A 19,760-nucleotide genomic window follows, 5' to 3' on the forward strand; every position below is an offset into this window, starting at 1 on the left:
CCCGTTCCCCGCCAAAGTTACAACCCATTCCCCCGAGTTCATTCCCTAAATAATTTTAAAAAAAAATTTATTTATCAAAATAATATATATTTTAATTTATTTATAAAAATAATATAAATCTATAAAATATCATTTGAAATGATATTTTATAGTATCCACCTCGCCACCCTATCCGCTCCACGTGGACGATAAAAAAAAAAAAATAGAGTCACCATTTGAAATGATATTTTTGAAGACGCCATTTTAAATGACGTTTTTCAAAACACCATTTCAAATGATAATTTTAATTATTTACTTTCAAAAAAAACTAAAAAATTAAAAATTATAATTTTAAATTTTTTAAAAAATAAAAATTTTAATTTTGATTCAAATAAAAATCGTCATTTCAAATTAGTATTCCCATTTCAAATTATTTTTTTAAAAAATATCCCAAAAAAATGAGTCTAACAAAATAAAAAAATTAAGAACATTATAAAAAAAGAAAAAAAATAAAAACGAATGGGAAAAAATAAAATTATAATTTTAAATTTTAAGAAAATAAAAATTTTAATTTTAATTCAAATAAAAATCATCATTTAAAATTACAATCCCTATTTCAAATTAATTTTTTTAAAAAAAATATATCAAAAAATATGTCAAAAAAAATAAAAAAATAAAAAAACACCATAAAAAGGAAAAAAAGGGGAAAATGAAAAAAAAATTATAATTCTAAATTAAAAAAAATAATTTTAATTCAAATAAAAATCAACATTTCAAATTAGTATCCCCATTTCAAATTAATTTTTTTAAAAAAATATCCCTAAAAAAGAAAAAAATACCACAAAAAAATAAAAAAAATAAAAAACACCACAAAAAAAGGAAAAAACCAGAAAAAAATAAAAATTATAATTCTAAATTTTATAAAAAATAAAAATTTCATTTTAAATTACTTTTCCCATTTCAAATTAATTTTTTTTAAAAAATCCCAAAAAAAACCTAAAAAATTTAAAAAAAACCATAAAAATTTAAAAAAATGATAAAAAATAAAAAAAATTATAATTATAATTTTAAATTATAAAAAAAATAAAAATTTGAATTTGAATTCAAAAAAATCGCCATTTCAAATTACTTTTCTCATTTCAAATTAATTTTTTTAATAAAATACTCAAAAAAGAGAAAAAGTACCTCAAAAAAATAAAAAAAATATAAAACACCATAAAAAAAGAAAAAAAATGGAAAAAAATTAAAATTAAAATTTTAAATTTAAAAAAAATAAAAATTTTAATTCTGAGATATATGAGACACATGAGACTATGTGTATCCATATCCACAAAGCATAATATCCGATCACTTGAAATGGTATTTTCAAAAATGAGCTTAAATACCAAAAAAATAGAAAAACATAAATTTTAAATTTTAAAAAAAAAAATAATAAAAAAAATTAAAATTCTAAATTTTTAAAAAATAAAAATTTTAAATTTAATTAAAATAAATTTTAATTTAAAAAAAATAAAATAAAATAAAAATTTTAATTTTAATTCAAATAAATTTAAAAAAAAAGAGAAAAAAATAGAAAACCAATCCGGATCATCTCCGTACCAACTTATAGCAGCCCAAACCGCATCGCACCGAGTGGTTGGTAAAAATACCATAATGTACCGGAGCTTTACCGACCTATACTGGCCCATACCACACCGTATGTAGCTATTCGTACCCATACCAGATCGAGATGTACCAGTACGGTCTGATTTATCTCATTTATTGAAAAATCGGCTTGAACTTTACTGGTTCCCCACCGACTTGTCTAATTTAGCTTATTTTTAGATATTTCAAGAAATATAATTAAATTATCCGACATATTATTATTATTTATGTTTTAATTTCTAAAGCTCTTTCAGCATAACTTTTTCTCCCCTAATGTTTTGAGATATATGAGACTATGTGTATCCATATCCACAAAGCATAATATCCGATCACTTAAAATTAAATAATATAAAATAAAATTAATAATTAATAATATAAAATAGAATAAAAATATCAAGTGTATAAAAAATAGTACAATAAAAGTTTCAAAAATACTAAGTACAAATCTAAAAAATACTAAGTCCTACAAGGACGTCGTGGTGCCCGTAGTCGCTTGGATCTTCTCAGGAAGGTCCTCAATGGCTGCTCCTGCTCCTGTATCTGCTTTAATGGCTCCTCCCCTATATCAGTGAAGGTCTGCTAGTCATGCTGCTCAAGAATAACTGGTGCTGTCGGATCATCTACGGACTGAGTGACCCCCTTAACCCTCTCATCTGGATATATGGATAGACCTTGAAAGAAAATATCATACTCATGTGGCCAACTGGTACCGAATGATGTCATCTGGGGGATGTAGGAAGAAGAAGGTGCTGTCATCTATAGATCAAAAGGTGGTGGCATCTGTGCAGCGTGTAGTGATGACGTCTGCAGAATATGCGGTGATGGCATATGTGGAACATATGGTGATCACGTATATCTCATATCTGGCACATCGGCTGCTCCATACCAAGGTGCACAGCTATCTGGGTCAACACCAATCACCACCAATGTTTCTAAACTTATTTTCTCTATCTCACGCAGTATCCGAATCCGCTCATCCTTATCAGTCATAGATAAAGCACGACAAGCATCCAACACAAGACCCGACATAGAATCAGTCTACATAATAAAAATAAAATTAACAATATACTGTAAAATATAAAATAAAAATATAACACAAACAACATAAACTATTTTTCAATCTTAATTATTAGAAGTAAAGACATTGATATAAAATATAATTTTTGTGGTCTTACCAAAAGACACCCAGTAGAACTCTTGCCCTCATATCTTGGAACTGCATACCGAGGCTGTCCAATGACTCGCACTGTAATGCTAAAAAATCAAGCTATGTAATCCTCGGTATATGGATGGCCTCTCAAAATGAGATCACAATGAACAATGTGATCTCGACGTGCATCCCAAATATCGATGTACTCTACATATCTGATACACCAGTCAATACGAGCTCTCCATCGTCAATCAATACGATGAAGTCCCTAGCTGGTATCAAACTGCTCTTGGATGCCCTGAATCTGACCAAACTACTACAGGACATGATCGGAAAGATGCCACTCTACCACATCAAAATAAATAAGTGGCACCCTAGCAGTTCATATGTCATGTCCAACTGTACACATCTGCGGCAATATAGCCAATATCTCATGTGTATATGGCTCCCACAAAAACTGATAGAGTTAAAATAAAAAAAATTAGTAAGCTAAAATTTTAATAGATTATGAATACTATAAAATGATATTTGTAAATAAATAAAATTTATCCGTCTATGTGTATCAACTAATATATCCAGCTGGCACCTGTAAACCCATGCCACTCTTGTCGATACATGATGAACGTTGAATGCAACGTTCCATCTGCTTGACAGTCTACTCATGTTAAATAATTTTTTTCGTATTTAAAATAGTACTAAATTTTAAGTAAACAAAGCAATATTTTTATACCTATATCCCAATGGTCCGTCTAGTCTAAATGGAATATCAGGGTGATGCTGCTCTGGTGGCATCTCGAGCAACTATCGTCGTAATGGACTAATAGTCGGCATCCTCTCCCATGCCCAAATCTATAAATTTCAAAAAAATCATACCTGATATATCAAATCAGAGCTACAATATTAAATTTTTAAAAATATTAAAAATATAAATTTTTAATTTATATCTATAGTAATACAAGATAACCACCAATCTCGCTCTGGTCAACATAAGAATCCTGGTACATAGCTCTGTACAGGCAAGCTAATACTGCACTGCCCCAATTGAGCCTACAAACGAATTCTAAATCTTCTAATAATGGCAAAAATATCAACTTCATCTTGTTCGATGAAGTATCAGATAATAGAACACCACCTAGCAACCACAGCACCTGACTCCTGACATACTGCTGCACCATCTCCTCTGGTACATCATCCCCAATGAGAAAATATCGATAGCTTTCTCAACGTACCTCAAAAAAAAATTATAAAAAAAATAAAAATTTTAATTTGAATTCAAAAAAATCATCATTTCAAATTACTTTTCTCATTTCAAATTAAGTTTTTTAATAAAATACCCCAAAAAAGAGAAAAAGTACCTCAAAAAAATAAAAAAATAAAAAAAATTATAAAAATAGAAAAAAATAGAAAAAAATAGAAAAAAATTAAATTTATAATTTTAAATCTTAAAAAAAATAAAAATTTTAATTCTGAGACACATGAGACTATGTGTATCCATGTCCACAAAGCATAATATCCAAAATGATATTTTCAAAAATGAGCTTAAATACCAAAAAAATAGAAAAATATAAATTTTAAATTTTAAAAATAAAAAAATATAAATATAAAAAATAAAAAAAATAAAAATTACAATTCTAAATTTTAAAAAATAAAAAATTTTAATTTAATTAAAATAAATTTTAATTCAAAAAAAAGAAAATAAAATAATAATTTTAATTTTAATTCAAATAAATTTTAAAAAAAGAAAAAAAAAATAGAAAACCAATCCGTATCATCCCCGTACCGACTTATAGCAGCCCAAGCTGCATCGCACCGAGCGGTTGGTAAAAGCACCATAATGTACCGGAGCTTTACTGATCTATACCGGCCCATACTGCACCATACGTAGCTGTTCGTGTTCGTACCAGATCGAGATGTACCAGTACCGTCTGATTCATCTCATTTATCAAAAAATCGGCTTGAACTTTGCTAGTTCTCCACCGACTTATCTGATTTAGCTTATTTTTAGATATTTTAAGAAATATAATTAAATTATTCAACATATTATTATTATTTACGTTATAATTTTTATAGCCCTTTTAGCATAACTTTTTCTTCCCTAATATTCTGAGACATATGAGACTATGTGTATCAATGTCCACAAAGCATAATATCTAATCACTTGAAATTAAATAATATAAAATAAAATTAATAATTAATAATATAAAATAGAATAAAAATATCAAGTGTACAAAAAATAGTACAATAAAAGTTTCAAAAATACTAAGTAGAAATTTAAAAAATATTAAGTCCCATAAGGATGTCGTGGTGTCCGTGGTCGCTTGGACCTTCTCAGGAAGGTCATCAACGGCTGCTCCTGCTCCTATATCTACTATGATGGCTCCTCTCTTATATCAGTGGAGGTCTGCTGATCATGCTGCTCAGAAATAACTAGTACTGTCAGATCATCTACGGACAGAGCGACCCTCCCAACCCTCTCATCTGGATATACGGATGGACCTGAAAAAAAGTGTCATACTCATGTGGCCAACTGGTACCCGATGATGTCATCTGGGGGATGTAGGAAGAAGAACGTGCTGCCATCTGTGGATCAAAAGATGGTGGCATCTGTGCAGCGTGTAGTGATGACATCTGCGGAATATGCGATGATAGCATATGTGGAACATATGGTGACGGTGTATATCTCATATCTGACGCATTGGCTGCTCTATACCAAAGCGCACAGCTATCTGGGTCAACACCAATTGCCACCAATATTTTCAAACTTATTCTCTCTATCTCATGCAGTATCTAAATCCGCTCGTCCTCATCAGTCGTAGATAAAGTACGACGAGCATCCAATACAAGATCCGACATAGAATCAGTCTACATAATAAAAATAAAATTAGCAATATACTGTAAAATATAAAATAAAAATATAACACAAACAACATAAACTATTTTTTAATCTTAATTATTAGAAGTAAAGATATTGATATAAAATATAATTTTTGTGGTCTTACCAAAAGATGCACAGTAGAACTCTCACGCTCGTATCTTGGAACTGCATACCGAGGCTGTCCAATGACTCACACTGTAATGCTAAAAAATCAAGCCATGTAGTCTTCGGTATATGGACGGTCTCTCAAAATGGGATCACCATGAACAATATGATCTCGACGTGCATCCCAAATATCGATATACTCTGCATGTCTGATACGTCAGTCAATATGAGCTCTCCCTCATCGATCAATATGATAAAGTCCCTGGCTGGTATCAAACTGCTTTGGGATGCCCTGAATCTGACCAAACTGTCACAGGACACGATGGGGAAGATGCCACTCTATCACATCAAAATAAATAAGTGGCACCTTAGCAGTCCATATGTCATGTCCAACTGTACACATCTGCGGTAATATAGTCAATATCTCATGTGTATATGGCTCCCACAAAAACTGACAAAGTTAAAATAAAAAAAATTAGTAAGCTAAAATTTTAATAGATTATGAATACTGTAAAATGATATTTGTAAATAAATAAAATTGATCCGTCTATGTGTATCAACTAATGTATCCAGCTGGCACCTATAAACCTGTCACTCTCGTCGATACATTATGAACGTTGAATGCAACGTTCCATCTGCTTGACAGTCTACTCATATTAAATAATTTTTTTTGGATTTAAAATAGTACTAAATTTTAAGTAAACGAAGTAACATTTTCATACCTATATCCCAATAGTCTGTCTGGTCTGAATGGAATATCAAGGTCATGTTGCTCTGGTGGCATCTCGAGCAATTGTCGCCGTAATGGACTAATAGTCGGCATCCTCTCTCATGCCCAAATCTGTAAATTTCAAAAAAATCATACCTGATATGTCAAATCAGAACTACAATATTAAATTTTTAAAAATATTAAAAATATAAAATTTTAATTTACATACCTGTAGTAATACAAAATAACCACCAATCTCACTCTGGTCAGCATAAGAATCCCGACACATAACCCTGTACAGGCAAGCTAGTACTGCACTGCCCCAATTGAGCCTACGAACAAATTCTAAATCCTCCAATAATGGTAAAAATATCAACTTCATCTTGTTCGATGAAGTATCAGGTAATAGAACACCACCTAGCTACCGCAGCACCTGACCCCTGACATACTGCTGCACCATCTCCTCTGGTGCATCATCCCCATCATTCTCTGGTGTATATTGAAATTGATCATTAACGGTTGTCACAATAGCTTCAACTCTAACATCAAAATCTTTCTCAATAATATGTCAGACTAGTGTGCCAATTATCCTTTCACTGACATGTTTGTGGTCTCGACTCAATCCCGTAAACAAACAAATGTGAGGATCCTCATATCTTGTTATTTGAAAATATCTATATTTTTTCAACAATGCAGCACAAAACCTCCATTTATAATTTTGAATATTATCTGATAATACGCATCGTACAGACTACAACTTTGAATGCGACTGAACTACATTGTATGTCTGATACTTCATAATGTGATAAAGATTAACAGCTCTCCTTACATAATTTTTACTCTCAAACATTAGACCTTTAGAAAATTCAATAATCGAGGATTCCCAAAACTGATAGTCAGAGTTCAATCTTCGACTAGCATTAACACAACTACCATCATCTAAATTTCTATCATTAAAAAATTATGGGGGTTCGTGCAAACGAGGTTGAGGTTCTCCCACATTAATATTAGGCTGAATATCTTCATCATCATCCTCATCTTCACCATCATCATCATGACTGCTACTGTCCTCATCCATCCAATAGTCTTCATCTTTACTTTCATTTGACTCAAAGTCTAGATTATCAGAATTTATTCCACCGCCTACCCAATCATCATTCCCTATATGAGTGTCGTCTCCCACACTTACCACTACTTCTACCAAAGGAGAAGTCACCATAGCAGAAGACAGAAGTCATCATAGGACTTTGAATAATTAGACAACTATAGCCAGCAGTAGTAGAATATTGTTCTGCAAATATGGCTCAACACTATCGGTTTGCACCATAGGAGTTACGAAAGGCGAGGAAGGCCCAACAGTATTATCCGCTTGGGTTAAAAGCCGACTATAGTATCCAAAGCTCGGTACATCTTCCTTTTCAATATATAATTCAAAAAATTAACATTCTGAATATTTCAAAGAAAAGATCAGCATTTTTTCGATATCTTCATCATCATCAATTGGAACTAAGATATACTTGCTCTACATTAACTGTCCCGATAGATTAGGAGATCTCTATTTCAATTTTATTTCATTTTTTTTTTGTCTACAGGAATACTGTTGTATAAATGGTCTAATAATTCTTGACGTGATAATGATGAAGATATTCTAATCATCCAATTTGCAGGGTGACTATACTGTACACTAGTTTCGTCATTCTGTATCATGCCATCATAATACAATAGTACACGAACCCGAGTACTGGCCATTTTCTCAGAAAAATCTATGATAAAATCAACATCAAAAAATTTAGTATTAGTAATTATTTTATCATTTCAAAAGATTTACATGATAAATGCATCATATCATCAATAAATAGGTACAAATAGGTCCTATCCCATTCAGAAATTGCATTAATTCTATAGGTTAATTACATTAATCAAATGATACGCAATAGGGACCGAAAAAAATTTCGGCAGTATTTCTTCTTAGTTCTCCCTATACAGCTAAAAATGTGTGAGGAGAACTAAAAGAAAATGCTGTTCGAAATTTCTCTCGAATCTTCTGCATATCGTTCAAATAATGTAATTACCTACAGAATTAAATGCAATTCTCAAACTGTCCAAACTGGACAATCAATTGACCAATATATATATTTTACGATATCCGTACAAAAATATATAATCAAATATATATTTTATACGAATACCGTAGAATATTCTACATTGGTCAACTGACAGGTCTACGATTCCATGAAATGCAACATATTTTAAAATTCTTAAATTAGGGTCGAATCGAATTTTAAATCAAATCCAAATCTAATGAGATAAAAATAAAAAATAAAAAATAATGAGATAAAAATAAAAAATAAAAAAACTAAAATAGGAGGTGGGGGGGCGCATGGGGCCGCCGTCGGGGCCGTTGCCGACCAGCCGCCGCAGGGCCGCACCAGGCCAAGGAAAGGGGGGTGGGGGGGGCTCGGCGACCGCGGTGCTGCCAATGGGCCAAGGACGTGGGGGGGTGCAAGGCTGCCGCCGACCAACCGCCGCAGGGCTGCACGAGGCCGCCGTCGGGGGGCCGTTGTCGGTCGGCCTCAATAGGGCCATGCAGGGGGGCCGCACTGGGGGGCCGCGCTAGGGGCTGCCGCCGGGAGGCCACCGTCGGTCGGCCACAGCAGGGCCGTGCGGGGCCGCCGCCAGGGGGCCACCGCAGGGCCGCATGGGGCCGCCGTCGGTCGGCCGCCACAGGGCCACCATTGAGATGCCGCTATCGAGGGGCCGCCACCGACCGACCGCCGTCTGCTGACGAGGGGGGAGGGCCGACGAGGGGGGAGGGCCAACGAGGGGGGCGGGTGGGGAGGAGGCCGCCGCCACCTGCCCGTCGTCGAGCCAAGGATGTGGAGGGGGGGTGGCACGCGGTGCCGCCGACATGCCGTCGGCCAGCCGCCGCGGGGCCACCGCCGACCGAGCAAGGGGGAAGGGCGCGGGGAGGGGCGATCGAGCAAGGGGATGGGGCGGCCGACCAAGGGAAGGGGAGGGGTGGGGCGGCCGCCATCGGCCCACCGGTGGGCCAACGACGTGGGGGGGCACGCGGGTCTGCTGCCGGTCGGCTGTCACCAACGGGCCAAGGAAAAGGAGAGAAGAGGGAGAGAAGAGGGAGAGAGAGAGAGAGAGGAAGAGGAAAGAGAGAAGAGGGAGCTCATTATTGTCGAAGCTCGCCACTGTACCACCGGAGACAAGAAGGAAGATGCCGGAGGGAACGCCAGAGCTCGCCACCAAGGTGAGTTCTGGTTCTGCATTTTTTTTTTAATCTTAACCAGGTAAAACACCATGGAAATTTTCGATGGCATTTTTAAATTTTTTTTGAGGTATTTTTTTTAGGATATTTTTATAAAAAAATTAATTTGATATGAAGATAATAATTTGAAAAGATGATTTTTATTTGAATTAAAATTAAAATTTTTATTTATTTAAAAAATTTTAAATTATAATTTTTATTTTTTTTCCATTTTTTCTCATTTTTCCCTTTTTTATGGCATTTTTTATTTTTTTTATTTTCTTGAGGTATTTTTTCTTTTTTTTGGGATTTTTTTTAAAAAAATTATTTGAAATGGTGATAGTAATTTTAAATGGTGATTTTTATTTGAATTAAAATTAAAATTTTTATTTCTTTTAAAATTTTAAATTATAATTTTTATTTTTTTTCCATTTTTTCCCATTTTTATAGCATTTTTTAAATTTTTTTATTTTTTTCAAGTATTTTTTTCCTTTTTTTGGGATATTTTTAAAAAAATAAATTTGAAATGGGAATAGTAATTTGAAATGATAATTTTTATTTAAATTAAAGTTAATATTTTTATTTTTTAAAAATTTAAAATTATAATTTTTATTTTTTCCCCATTTTTTCCACTTTTTCTATTTTTTTATGGTGTTTTTTATTTTTCTTATTTTTTTGAGGTATTTTTTTCTTAATTGAGATATTTTATTAAAAAAATTAATTTGAAATGAAGAAAGTAATTTGAAATGGTGATTTTTTTGAATTCAAATTAAAATTTTTATTTTTTAAAAAATTTAAAATTTTAATTTTTTTCCCATTTTTTCTAATTTTTTCTTTTTTTTATGGTGTTTTTTTACTTTTTTTGTTTTTTAAGGTACTTTTTCTCTTTTTTGGGGTATTTTATTAAAAAAATTAATTTTAAATGAGAAAAATAATTTGAAATGGTGATTTTTTTGAATTCAAATTAAATTTTTTATTTTTTTATAATTTAAATTTATAATTTAATTTTTTTTTTATTTTTTACCTTTTTTCTATTTTTATGGTATTTTTTATTTTTTTAATATATATATATATTTTTTTGGGGATATTTTTTAAAAAAATTAATTTGAAATGGGGAAAGTATTTTGAAATGATATTTTTTATTTGAATTAAAATTAAAATTTTTAATTTTTTTTAAATTTAGAATTATAATTTTTTTTGGTTTTTTCTTTTTTTATGGTGTTTTTTATTTTTTTTATTTTTTTATGTATTTTTTGGGATATTTTTTTTTTAAAATTAATTTGAAATGGGGATACTAATTTGAAATGGTGATTTTTATTTGAATTAAAATTAAAATTTTTACTTTTTTTGAAAATTTAGAATTATAATTTTTATTTTTTTTCCCATTTCTTTCCATTTTTTCCCTTTTTTATGGTGTTTTTTATTTTTTTATTTTTTTTGAAGGTATTTTTTTTCATTTTTTGGGATATTTTTTTAAAAAATTAATTTGAAATATGGATTGCAATTTGAAATGATGATTTTTATTTGAATTAAAATTAAAATTTTTATTTTCTTAAAATTTAGAATTATAATTTTTATTTTTTTCCATTCTTTGTTTTTTTTATGGTATTTTTTATTTTTTTATTTTTTTAGACGTATTTTTTTTTTGAGATATTTTTTTAAAAAAATAATTTGAAATGGGGATACTAATTTGAAATGATGATTTTTATTTGAATCAAAATTAAAATTTTTATTTTTTAAAAATTTAAATTTAAATTATAATTTTTTTTTTGAAGTAAATAATTAAAGTCGTTATTTGAAATGATGTTTTTGAAGACGCCATTTGAAATGGTATTTTCAAAAATGTCATTTCAAATGGCGTCTTTAATTTTTTTTTTGATCGTCTGCATGGAGCAGAAAGGATGGTGACGTGGATACTATAAAATATCATTTCAAATAATTTTTTATAAATTTATATTATTTTTATAAATAAATTAAAAAAATATATTATTTTGATAAATAATTTTTTTTTAAATTACTTAGGTAATGAACTCTCGTTCCCTATAGTACCGCGTTATCGAGTGCTATGACTTTGCTGGCATGAGAGTTGTCGGCAAGCTCAGCTTTTTGCTGCCCCAAGGGGTGGACAAAATGTTGCACAAGTCAACGCGGGTAATCTAGTGAAAGGTGTGTTAGCTGCATAGATGCAGAAGTGTAGACTTTAAGATGCGTAACGGCCATGTAATTTTAGTAGATTTCAAGTTCGATATGCATGCAGATAGGTAGATTGGGTATTGGACCAACATCATACAAAACCAACTTTTCTGGTTTCTTATCCGATATGGTCTCGATGGGTTTTAGATTTCACTGAATCAAATTGGATTTGATTGGAGGTACACCCCGGTAGAGTTTGATTTCAAAGGATCCTTTTTGAACTTGTCTCAGGTCTTGAGGAAGAGCTAAACGGCTAAGCTAAGCACGATCGAGTTGGCCGTAGCTCAACCTTGACTTGCAATGTGCCAGACGGGCTCAACCTGGTTCACTAGTAAGAGTATGGCATGAGGTTTTTCTTGGCTTTCACATAGATGGTTGGAGCTATTGTCCAAAACTGCATAACTACATCGCAACTGTAGAAGTGTAACACATTCTAATTTTAGATGAATTTTGGAATCCTAAATACATAATAATAAAATTAATTTTATCTGAAATAATCATTGATTGATTTAAATTTAGATATTTTTTGGCCTGAGCTCGAGTGAGCTGGACCTAGCTCTATGTTGGCTAGTTTACTAATTTGAGCGACTGAACTTAGATATGAGTTAAACACAATCAATGGCTAATAATGGTTCGATAACACTGATCTTAAGTTGAGAACCATGGCTGATCCATGGTTCCTATTTTCACGTATCAAGGTCCGTTCTAACCTGGGTCATTTTGGGTTATAAATGTGATCCTTGATCAAATCTATTTTACAAGAGTCATGCTAACCTAATCTATCAAATCCCACTTTTATAATTCTTATTGGCTAATTTCTAAACCCATTTAAATAAAAAAAATTGACTCATGGAGAGTAAAAATTGGTTATGAGCAGCCACCCAATTTTATTTTAGACCCTTCTTTTCTTGGTGCTGTGGGGAGGATTGTAGGAGACACCATTGCTTCTTTCTTCTTCTTCCTCTTCTTCTTCTTCTTTCCCTAATCTTTTGTTTGTTAAGAAGATGGCTTTCCTCCTTTATACTTTCACTTTCAGCTGCAACAAGCACACCTTCATGAGTGATCTAAAAAATGGAGAAGGATCTATGATAGGAGGTAGTCCTTCCCCAAAGATCTCTCATTTCCAAACCCTAGAAAAATAGGATTTGAAGCAAGTTCTCTTGATACAATGACACGTTACTAGCTTGATCAACCGACAGCTTTTGCAGGGGATTGTATGAAGAAGATTTTATCTTTTCAAACAGTATAATTATAAAAATCTAGAACTCTACCTTTAATTTTATAATACTCGAATAAGATCATAAGGTGCTCTAATATTAAGCATTATAAGACGCACGCCTTTTTTATATCTCAAAATAGACATTACCATCATAAATATATACTACTATGATATGAAATCAGCCCATTGATCATGAATGGACATGCGACAAGAAAAGATTTAAAATTTAAATTTTTGGCAAGATCCAAACAAGAAAGGAGATCATAGCAGATTTGAATCTAGATAAGGAAAGAGATTATAGGAATCCCTTGATTTCTGCCTCCAAATCATGATGGATTCGTGCTTCCTCATTTATATAAACAGGGCCAAGGAAATCCCATAGGGATAAACTCTAAAAAAAAAAAAAAGCTCTCATAGCCTAAGATATCATGGTGAGAAACTCTCAATTTCTAATCCATCATTTTGCTCCTTTTCTACAGGTTAATGGGCCATGAGTTGTCAAGATCGAGGTGATATCAGAGCTTGAGCTACCAAGCTTGAGGCCTGATCGAGATGATATCCGAGGCTGAGATGAAGGCTGAGCTCCCAAAAGTCAAACACCTAATGGCCAAGTTGCCATAGACTAAGATCTAATAAGTTGAGCTTCCAAAGGCTAAACTTCTGAAGGCCAAAACAGCTAGATATCGATCTGATCTAATCATCTCCAGATTAGCTAGATGTGGATTAAATCTAACTATCTCTAAATTGACCAGACGTTGATTAGATCCGACTATCTCCAAATTGGCTAGACACTGATTAGATCCAACCATCTCCAGATCAGCCTAGATGCCAATCTGAATAGAATAATATTTTACACTAACTTTCTATTGTATTCTTTATTTACTACTATTCTACCAAAATTCAATCTAACTTAATTAGGTATCAAAGGGTTCAATCAGTGCCCATCTGATGAGCTTTTCTCTTCTTTGTTGTGTATGCGATCCGCAGTCCTCCAAGGAAGATCAATGCTCAATTTTCCACCACCATGAGTCAAGCGAATCAATCAATGCCCTTCAGGCAGTGCTACTTGGGCCGGATTTTGGCAGAACATATAGCACCATCTACAAGAATACAAGAACATATCCTATCTTTTTTTTTTGCAAGATTTGATCATCTTTGGCAATGATTTCATTATCAATGCATCCTCAAGTATGTTAGCAATTAACCCCTCTTCCATAGTCATCCTCAAGCACTACTATCTTTCGGCATGGGATATACATCTTGGAAGACCAAGATGTAAGTCTTGAGAAACCATAATGCAAGTTCTAAGAGGCCATATTTCTGCATCATCTGAGATATAAGTACTATGCTCATAAGATGTCAAGTGCTCTTCATCCAAGCATGAGAAGAGCATGATGGACATCTCCTCATCTGAGCATAAGAAGAGTGCATGACTATCCTCCCCTCATTCGAGCATGAGGGGCAAGATGAGCACCTCTCTTCATCCAAACGTGTGGAGAGTATAATGAGCCTCTCCTCTTCCGAGCACTAGGAGAGCACAATAAGCCTCTCCTCATCCAAGTACAAGAAAAGCAAGATGAGCCTCCCCTCATCCAAGCATGGGGGCAAAATGAACCTCTCTTTGCTCGAGTGCGAGGAGAGCATCGGGCCTTTCCTTGTCTAAGACGAGGAGAGCACGATAAGCCTCTCCTCATCTAAGCATAAGGAGAGTAAGATAATTCTCATCTCATTAGAGTACGAGGAGAGCATAACAACCCTCCCCTCATCTGAGTAAGGGCCAAGACAAACTTCTCTTCAACCGAATGCAAGGAGAGTATAACGAGCCTCTCCTCATCCAAGCACAAGGAGATCACTATAAACCTCTCCTTGTTTTATCACAATGAGAGCAAGATGAGTCTCCTCTCATCTGATCATGGGAGGCAAGATAAACTTCTTTTCACCCAAGCATGAAGAGAGTATAATGAGCCTCTCCTCATTCGAGTATGATAATCCTCTCCTTGTCTGAGCATCAAAAGAGCAAGATGAGCCTCCCCTCATTCAAGCATCGGGGGCAAGATGAACCTCTTTTCATCCGAGTAGGAGGAGAGTGTAGTACCTCTCCTTGTCTGAGTATGAGGGGAGTATGAAAAGCCTCTCCTTGTCCGAGCATGAAGAGAGCAAGATGAGCCTCACCTTATTTGAGTACAAAAAGAGCATGACGAGTCTCCCCTTGTTCGAGCATGGTGTTAAGACCAAGCTCATTTTATCAGAGCACAAGGAGAGTGTAATAAGCCTCTCCTTGTTCGAGCATGAGTAAAGCAAGATGAGCCTCCTCTCATTTGAGCATGGGGGATAAGACAAACCTCTCTTTTGAGTGCAAACATGAGGAGAGTACGAATAAGCTCTCTCCTCGTCTAAGTGCAGGGAGAGTATGATAAGCCTCTTCTCATCCAAATATGAGGAGAAAAAGATGACCCTCATCTCTTTTGAGTACAAGGAGAGCACAATAGACCTCTCATCTAAGAACGAGGAGAGAGCAGGCCGACCTCTCCTCGTCCAAGCAAAAGAAAAGCACGACAGACCTCTCCTTCTTTAAGCATGAGGAGAGTGCGATGGGCCTCTCTTCATCCAAGTACGAGGAGAGCACGATAGGCCTTTCCTCATCCAAGCTTAAGGAGAGTGTCATGGATCTCTCCTCATTAGAGTATGAGGAGAGTGCAACTGATCTCTCCTTATCCGAGTGCAAGAAGAGTGCAATCCAACCTTGGCCGATTGGAGGAGATAACACAAAAGGGATCCTAAAGCTCCTTGCACAAAATGCAAACACTCTTTATCTAAGCACGAGTTGAGTGAAGCCGACTTTTAGCCAGAGAGAGGGAAAAATATGGAGAGGGATCCTGGTGCTCCTCATACTAGATACGAGTTGAGCTGAAGCTTGCTCCTCATATTAGACATGAGTCTAGCTGAATCTCACTCCTCATACTAGATACGAGTTAAGCTGAAGCCCGCTCCTCATATCAAACATGAGTCAAGCCAAAGCCCACTACTCATACCATATACAAGTTGAGCAGAAGTCTTCTCCTCATGTCAAACATCAGTTAAGCTAAAGTCTGCTCCTCGTATTAGATACAAATTAAGTCGAAGCTGCTTCTCATATTAGATATAAGTCGAATCCAAGCCACTTCTCGTATCATATATGAGTTGAGTCCAAGCTTTTTCTCATATCACATATGAGTTGAACCCAAGCCGCTCCTTATATCAGATGCAAATCAAGCCAAAGCCCACTCCTCATATCATATACGACTTAAATTGAAGCCTATGCTTGGTGCTAAATACAAGTCGAGCTGAAGCTCATTTTTTACATTAAATATGAGTCGAGCCTATTAGATGTATGCCTTAGAAGTCAAGTTAGCCGATACGTGTAACCTTTCTAGTGGCATAATTTTGTAATTGAATAAAATAAATTAGATTAATTTTCATTCATGTTGAGTCATGTGTCCATAAATCGTCTAAGAAATTAATAGGATAATGACACGTATTCTCAAGAGTTGAAAATTTGAGATATGTGTCATTGATGATTAATTTTTAAATACTTTCAATCGATGAATCATCATGAGGATGGTGATTGATCCGAAAAAATTGATACATGGATCATTTTTCTTTGGATAAATGAGTCTTGAGTCTACAGTATAGAGATATTGAAGTAAGAGTGTAGATGATTGTTAGAGAATAATGATACTGAGCGTGACCAACACGAGTAATCATATGGATGTCTATCTACTCATCTGTAGCATACTCGATGCTGCAGTGATATGAGTAGTCCTTAGATCTATGGTGCTTCGACTACTCATAGTGGGATTGTTGTACTTTGACTACACATAAATATGATCTCTAACTATATGGATCCTTGTAGTAGACGTTGGCTATAGTAGGTTCATTATAGGAGTAGAATGCGTACCTAGATAGGATTTATCGATCTTGATAGATAAGAAGTAGTTCTATGTTATTTATGAGACTGAGTTCAGAAGATCATGATCACGTCAGAGTAAATAATGAAAAAAAATTTTCATAAAATTTCACTTATGAACTCAAATCGATTGAATATTACATATGACAAGCGATGAGGTTTAATGAGTTATCTATGACCTCCATCTTATCAAAACTCACGATAGAAGGATCGAATCACATGGCAACTACACCTAGAGATTCAATATTCTATATTACTGAATTGTCACTACATGCTGCTAGGTGTCATTGAAGGATTGTAAGACTCATCGAGTGTCATCTTGATGATTGATAATCCTTGATGGACAGAGTTAGAATTATTCTAATCCATCAAAAAGAATTTGAAAGATATTATGATGGGATCACAGTATATCTCACTATCAAATAGAATAGAACCTATGAAGTCATATACAAAAAAGATCTTTGTCTGATCAGATGATTGATCTATGATTATGAGTCACAGAAAAATCTAATTATCAATATGATTGATGATTGATCCAATTCAATTATTGCAATTGTCAAACTTACTAAGTATTAGTGAGTTATAGGAGGATTAATTAGTAATTAAATTATTAATTGACTTAATTTAATTGAGCAATGGAGTTGAAATTATGTTTAATTGAATTGGATTCAATTTAAATTGATTTAGATTTGATTAGATCAAGTCTAATTGAGTTATGAGATAATCCAATGGTAAGAGAGATCAATTCCTAATTAGATTAGGATTTAGGTGCCATCTAATTCTTAATTAGATTAGAATTTAATCTAGAGAGATTGGGCTTCTAATTAGATTAGAATTTCAATCTCTTAGGGTCTAATCAAATTCTAATTGGATTAGGATTTGACTTGGTTTAAACTAGGCACAAAGGGAAAGCCCAAGTGGTTTGGAATTCCTCTTCTCTCTTGCACCATATGAAGCCCCACGCCATTGGTTCTTTGTGCCATATGAAGCCACACTAAAAGGGCTTTTTGCATGAAGGGTTTCACACTAAAAGGCCATGCCCCAAAGTCTTTTACATACCTAAAAGTAGGAGAGGCATCCAAGAGTTGGATGCCCCCCAAACGCTTCCAAAAATCCCTAACTAACGCCTACTTAAGAGTGGTCTTTGGGTGTTGGATAAGAAGGGGGTTTTAATGTGAAAGAGTGAGGAGTTTTAACGAGAAATCTAAAATAAAATCAGATCTTCTTGGTGTGAGAAAAAGAGAGGAAGAAAATCTTCCTCATGGGCGAAAGAAAGGAAGAAGGGTCTTCCTTGTGAGAGTGGGTTAGAGAGAAAATTTTGAGTATGAAAAATCAAATGGGATCTGATTTATACCATGGGAAATTTTGAGAGAAAGAGTTCCTCTATGAAGGCATGAAAACCAAGAGAAAGAGTTCTCTTGTGTATGGAAGAAAAAAAAAGAGTTTTTCTCAAAATCTCTAACGTAGAGATCTCATGCGTGAGTTTTAGGAAGAAAAGAAGAGAGTCTCTTTGTTCTTCTTTCTTATCTTCATCCTCCTCTTCCTCTACTCCATCTTTCTTAGAGAGTCTAAGAGATTGATGGAAATCAGCAATATCAACCATCAAGAGGTATTTTCTGCAAGGGAGCTAGCACTCCGATGAAGACGTAAGCCTCCCATCGGATTCGAGAAATACGTGTTGATATCCGTAGAGGTCGGATGTATATATGGCTGATTGAGGATCTTGAAGTATATCATGATCATCAACTACGGTGTTCATTGACCTGTGCAAAGGTATGGAGATCAAATCTCGAATTAGATTTATTTTTTAATCAGATTTTAAATCGAATCATTCATGTTCATATGTTAGATCCTATTAGGTGGTTTATAAATTAGATCTAGTGCATATAAAGATTAAAGTATTTAATCTAAATTTTTATTTTCATTGCAAATCTGAAAAAGTTTTTAAAACACATGCATGAAACCAACCTAATCTAATAGTGGTATCAGAGCTATGGGTTCTGATATGAACATGAAATCGATTCAGATCTAAAATCTAATGTGCAAAAATCAAATTTGAAATTGATCAATTGTTCAACATCATTCTGGCATAAGATTATCTTGGCATAACTCAGTTATACTACATGGTTGTCCTAGAACGATGCAGAATATTAAAAATTATTAGATCTAAAATTTTTGCATATTAAATGATATAACTGTCATATTGTTTCAGATCTGAAATCATTTCAGATCTGAAATTAATTGAGTTTGCTTCAGATCTGAAATTAGTTTCAGATCTGAAGATGTTTTATAAAGTCTTGATCGGATCTGAAATTTGTTTCATATCTAAAATCAGATCTGAAATTTGATTTTAAGAATTGAAATTTCTGCACATTGGGCTCATGGGTAGACTAGATTGGATTTGTAATTTGATTACAGTCCTTAGAATTTTCAATTGGCACATGATGGACTCAATCGAGAAGGACAATTGATCGAGTCGAATCAAGAAGTTGAGTACAATTAGGTCAAGTTAGCTCAAGATCAAAACAATAGTTGCAGGATCAAATCGATTAAGCTGCATGTGCCATAAATCATTGACCTATAATCTAGTCTTGGCTCTGTGGCTCTAGCATCAATCACTTAGGCTGGCCCAATTAAAAATTGATCAGCATCAATTGGTGTTTAAAGCAAGCAATTTGAGTGAT

This window comes from Elaeis guineensis, chromosome 6 (genome assembly GCF_000442705.2).
Source record: "Elaeis guineensis isolate ETL-2024a chromosome 6, EG11, whole genome shotgun sequence".
NCBI classification, from domain to species: Eukaryota; Viridiplantae; Streptophyta; class Magnoliopsida; order Arecales; family Arecaceae; genus Elaeis; species Elaeis guineensis.